Source organism: Budorcas taxicolor, chromosome 1 (genome assembly GCF_023091745.1).
Source record: "Budorcas taxicolor isolate Tak-1 chromosome 1, Takin1.1, whole genome shotgun sequence".
Taxonomy (NCBI): Eukaryota; Metazoa; Chordata; class Mammalia; order Artiodactyla; family Bovidae; genus Budorcas; species Budorcas taxicolor.
In genome coordinates, this window is record NC_068910.1 from 55,813,899 (window position 1) to 55,820,109 (window position 6,211).

Here is a 6,211-nt window from a genome sequence, read left to right on the forward strand (position 1 = left end):
GCAGAGCAGAATTTCCTGTTTGAGAACAACAGTTTTTTTAATAATACTTCTTTATTTATTTGGCTGTGCTAGGTCTTCACCGCAGCATGTGGTATCTTCAGTTGTGGCATGCAAACTCTTAGTTGCAGCATGTGGGATCTAGTTCCCTGACCAGGGATGAAACCCAGGCCTTCTGCATTGGGAGCTCGGAATCTTAGGCCCTGGACCACCAGCGAAGTTCTGAGAACAACTTTTTATACCAAGAGGAGCATCAGACTTTTTGTTTAACTTCTTCATTTTTCTCTCCCTGTATTAGTTTGCTAGGGCTGCCATAACAAAATACCACAGAGTAGTTGGCTTACACAACACATATATTTATTTCTAATACTTCTGGAGGCCAAGTCTCAGATCTCAGTGTTGGCATGCTTGGGTTTTTCCTGAAAGCTCTGTCCTTGGTTTGCAGAGGGTGTCATTCCCACTGTGTTCTCACTCAGCCTTACACGTCTCCCTGGAGGCTGACACTGCTTCCTCATCTCTTCTTACAAGACCAGTCAGATTGGATTAGGGTCCAGCCTAACCACCTCACTGCAATTTAATTACCTCTTTAAAGGCTCGACCTCCAAATATAGTCACATTTTGAAGTCCCGGAGTTAGAATTTCAACATACAAATTTGGAAGGGGTGGGGGCACAAGAGTCAGTCCTTAACACTCCCTGAGTAATCAAACATTTTGGGGGATTCTGGTGACAAGCAATTCAGTTCCTAAAGAAGAACAGGAGATAGTTTGCGATACATGGTATCACAGGCTTGGCTTTTTAAGTCCCCCATCCCCACCTCTGGGGTACAGCCAGCTAATGAATGTTTCATTGTTTTAACTCATTTTATTTGTAGATCAGGTTTTTCACATTGATTATGGCAGAATCAGTGTGAGATTTGATCATTCAAAGGTATTACCTCATGCTAAGGTTCTTTACAAATATTCTTTTTCTTACAGTTCATAGTGATGAAACAGGAATATTTATTTGTTTTATAAATATTTGCAGCAAATCTGGAATATCAATCAAAAGCTTAGGAGATTGGGTTGGTTATAAGGGAATTCTTGAATTTTACTTTTTACAATTTATTTTAATCATTTTTCCTTTAGTCAACAGACTTCCTTACATTAGTTTTTCAGTACATTATACTCAATTCATTATATGTGCTAATTAAAATATTGGGTTGGCCAAATATTCATAAGGAATTATGGAAAAACCTGAATGAACTTTTTGGCCAACACAGTATATAATATATATATTTATGTATATACAATATATATACAGTATATAATACTATGCTGCTGCTGCTACTGCTGCTAAGTCGCTTCAGTTGTGTCCGACTCTGTGCGACCCCATAGACGGCAGCCCACCAGGCTCCCCCATCCTTGAGATTCTCCAGGCAAGAACACTGGAGTGGGTTGCCATTTCCTTCTCCAATGCATTAAAGTGAAAAGTGAAAATGAAGTCGCTCAGTCGTGTCCGACCCTCAGCGACCCCATGGACTGCAGCCTTCCAGGCTCCTCCGTCCATGGGATTTTCCAGGCAAGAGTACTGGAGTGGGGTGCCATTGTCTTCTCCGATATAATACTATACAAACCATTTAGTATTTTTCTGTATTTTGTAGCACTTTGCATAGCAAAGTTAAAGAAAAATGCTAGATTATGAATCTAATCTGTTGTGTGTGGAAATAAAAACAGTTGATTTTTTTTTAAAAAACCAACAATATTTGGGTATTGTTGCTCTGACTTACAACAGAGACTCCAGATGAATTGAAAGTTGAAGTTTTTTCTAAGTGATACTTTGAAATACAATATAGACTGATTGGAAACAGGCACTAAAATCCCCCAAAAGCAGAGGACTTCAGAACAACAAATAAATGTAAGAGTCTTTAATGACAAATTTGTAGAAAAATTCTTCATAGACAAATATGTATTAACATGTTCTCAGTATAAGTAGAGACTATTTTCTTCTTTACACATTTTTCAGCCTATCATTTTTAATAAGAACATTTTACTTTTGCAATCAGGAAAAAAAACTCCTCCATAAATCCTTGTGATAGCTATGGTGGATTAGCTTTCTACAAGAATCTCATTCTCCTTCCAGAATGCCCCATTGTACTACAGAGCCTGACTAGCCAATAATTACATTTCTCTGCTCCTTAGTAGCTAGAATTCCAAGTCTTTAGTTTCAGTGAATCAGACTGACTTCTATGACATCTGGAACAGGAAAGTGGGGCTCAGACATAACTGGAATGAGGTATTTTTTCCCTGTAACAGCATTGAATTCAGAATGATTATGCATGTCAAGAAGCCAGGTAAGGAGCATCCAGTATTTTCACAGTAGATGTCTGGTAGGCATGGCCTGGCTCTATAGATTTGCTTTTGGAGCTCATGCTCTGAAGGCACTCTGGCCAGTGCCTTCCTGGATAGCTGCCCTCATGAACTAATCCCATAGTGTTTTTCTGAGGGATATCCATGGCACAGCCCAAGATCCAAGTCCTTCTGCTGTTTTTTTTTTTTTTGCTGCAGTGGGTCATGATTGCTGCACACAGCCTTCTCTAGCTGTGGGGCGGGGGCTTTTCTTCCTGTGGCTCAGTCGTTGCCTTACACAGGCTTCTTTAGTTGCATAGCATGGACTTAGTTGCCCTGCAGCATGTGGGATCTTAGTTCATGAATGACACAGGTATTGAACCTGTGTACCCTGCACTGGAAGGCAGATTCTTAACTACTGGGCTGCCAAGGAAGTCCCCCTTATACTAATTTTTGATTCAATGTAGTTCTCTATATTAAATTTCTTTCAGCTTGGCTTATCTAGAGAGGTTTGTGCTTTATGTAATTGAAGTCTGACATACCCAAAGTCATAGGATACCATGTAAACTCAGCAGTTTATAACTTCTTATTAGATTTCTGATTCATAAGTAAACCATGCTGAAGAGAGAAAAAAAATACATTACAAGCCCCTGTGTTTTTTTTTTTAAATTTTTTAATTTTTTGTATTTTAATAGAATTTAGGGTTAGGGTAAGTGTTAGTCTAGGTTCATTTCTTATATGATAGTATACATGTTTCAATGTCGTTCTGCCAAATCATCTCACCCTCCCCCTCTCCCACAGAGTCCAAAAGTCTGTTTTATACATCTGTGTCTCTTTTGCTGTCTCGCATACAGGGTTATCATTACCATCTTTCTAAGTTCCATATATATGTATTAGTATGCTGTATTGGTGTTTTTCTTTCTGGCTTCCTTCACTCTGTATAATCGGCTCCAGTTTCATCCACCTCATTAGAACTGATCCAAATGTATTCTTTTTAATGGCTGAGTAATACTCCATTGTGTATATGTACCACCGCTTTCTTACCCATTCATCTGCTGATGGACATCTAGGTTGCTTCCATGTCCTGGCTATTATAAACAGTGCTGCGATGAACATTGGGGTACACTTGTCTCTTTCAATTATGGTTTCCAAGGTGTATATGCCCAGAAGTGGGATTTCTGGGTCATAAGGCAGTTCTATTTGCAATTTTTTAAGGAATCTCCACACTGTTCTCCATAGTGGCTGTTCTAGTTTGCATTCCCACCAACAGTGTAAGAGGGTTCCCTTTTCTCCACACCCTCTCCAGCTTGTATTGCTTGTAGACTTTTGGATCACAGCCATTCTGACTGGTGTGAAATTGTACCTCGTTGTGGTTTTGATTTGCATTTCTCTGATAATGAGTGATGTTGAGCATCTTTTCATATGTTTGTTAGCCATCTGTATGTCTCTTTTGGAGAAATGTCTATTTAGTTCTTGGGCCTATTTTTTGATTGGGTCATTTATTTTTCTGGAATTGAGCTGCATAAGTTGCTTGTATATTTTTGAGATTAGTTGTTTGTCAGTTGCTTCATTTGCTATTATTTTCTCCCATTCTGAAGGCTGTCTTTTCACCTTGCTTATAGTTTCCTTTGCTGTGCAGAAGCTTTTAATTTTAATTAGATCCCATTTGTTTATTTTTGCTTTTATTTCCAGTTTTCTGGGAGGTGGATCATAGAGGATCCTGCTGTGATTTATGTTGGAGAGTGTTTTGCCTATATTTTCCTCTAGGAGTTTTATGGTTTCTGGTCTTACATTTAGATCTTTAATCCATTTTGAGTTTATTTTTGTGTGCGGTGTTAGAAAGTGATCAAGTTTTATTCTTTTACAAGTGGTTGACCAGTTTTCCCAGCACCACTTGTTAAAGAGATTGTCTTTACTCCATTGTATATTCTTGCCTCCTTTGTCAAAGATAAGGTGTCCATAGGTGTGTGGATTTATCTCTGGGCTTTCTATTTTGTTCCATTGATCTATATTTCTGTCTTTGTGCCAGTACCATACTGTCTTGATGACTGTGACTTTGTAGTAGAGCCTGAAGTCAGGTAGATTGATTCCTCCGGTTCCATTCTTCTTTCTCAAGATTGCTTTGGCTATTCGAGGTTTTTTGTATTTCCATACAAATTGTGAAATTATTTGTTATAGCTCTGTGAAAAGTACCGCTGGTAGCTTGATAGGGATTGCCTTGAATCTGTAGATTGCTTTGGGTAGTATACTCATTTTCACTATATTGATTCTTCCGATCCATGAACATGGTATATTTCTCCATCTATTAGTGTCCTCTTTAATTTCTTTCATCAGTGTTTTATAGTTTTCTATATATAGGTCTTTAGTTTCTTTAGGTAGATATATTCCTAAGTATTTTATTCTTTTCGTTGCAATGGTGAATGGAATTGTTTCCTTAATGTCTTTTTCTACTTTCTCATTATTAGTGTATAGGAATGCAAGGGATTCCTGTGTGTTGATTTTATATCTTGCAACTTTACTATATTCATTGATTAGCTCTAGTAATTTTCTGGTGGAGTCTTTAGGGTTTTCCATGTAGAGGATCATGTCATCTGCAAACAGTGAGAGTTTTACTTTTTCTTTTCCAATTTGGATTCCTTTTATTTCTTTTTTTGCTCTGATTGCTGTGGCCAAAACTTCCAGAACTGTTGAATAATAGCGGTGAAAGTGGACACCCTTGTCTTGTTCCTGACTTTAGGGGAAATGCTTTCAATTTTTCTCCATTGAGGATAATGTTTGCTGTGGGTTTGTCATATATAGCTTTTATTATGTTGAGGTATGTTCCTTCTATTCCTTCTTTCTGGAGAGTTTTTATCATAAATGGATGTTGAATTTTGTCAAAGGCCTTCTCTTCATCTGTTGAGATAATCATATGGCTTTTATTTTTCAATTTGTTAATGTGGTGAATTACATTGATTGATTTGAGGATATTGAAGAATCCTTGCATCCCTGGGATAAAGTCCACTTGGTCATGGTGTATGATCTTTTTAATGTGTTGTTGGATTCTGATTGCTAGAATTTTGTTAAGGATTTTTGCATCTATGTTCATCAGTGATATTGGCCTATAGTTTTCCTTTTTTTGTAGTATCTTTGTCAGGTTTTGGTATTAGGGTGATGGTGGCCTCATAGAATGAGTTTGGAAGTTTACCTTCCTCTGCAATTTTCTGGAAGAGTTTGAGTAGGATAGGTGTTAGCTCTTCTCTAAATTTTTAGTAGAAGCCCCTGGTTTTTTCTTGACCACACAGAGCTAATAATCTGACTGCCTTCTAAGAAGTTAAAATGCAAGGAGTGATGTATGTTTGCAGTTAGAAATCAGATTCTGACCACAGTTATCAAGAAGGCTGCCCTGGTCTCAGGGGAATACAAGGTCACCACTTCACAATTTTCATAGTTGGAAGTGGGGATAGGGCATTAGAAGTTAGAAAGAAAAAAGAACAGTTTCACTTAATGTCAGAGAACATTGTCAATTGAGAGACGTTTTTTCCTTTCACTATTCAAGGTTTACTCTCAGAATTTACTGCCCAGCATGCAGTTCAGTGGGAAGGTTAGTGGTTTTGATGCAGTTTGCCCTGACCTTGGATAAAATTAGTGTTGCTTCTTATTGTTGCTGTTGTTTTCCAATTGGATTAAAGCCATGCTAATGGACATAGATCCATAGACTATTAGAGCTAAAATTGCTAAATAGTATCCCCATTTGGGGATTCAGAAACAGTCAATGCAAAGGGATTTTGCCAAAGTTACTTAGTGTGAACACATAAAAGAGTATCATCTTAATTACAATAGTCCTCATAACAACCCGCCGTGTGAATCCTATTATTCTATTCTTTTCTGGATAGTCACAGAGAGGTTA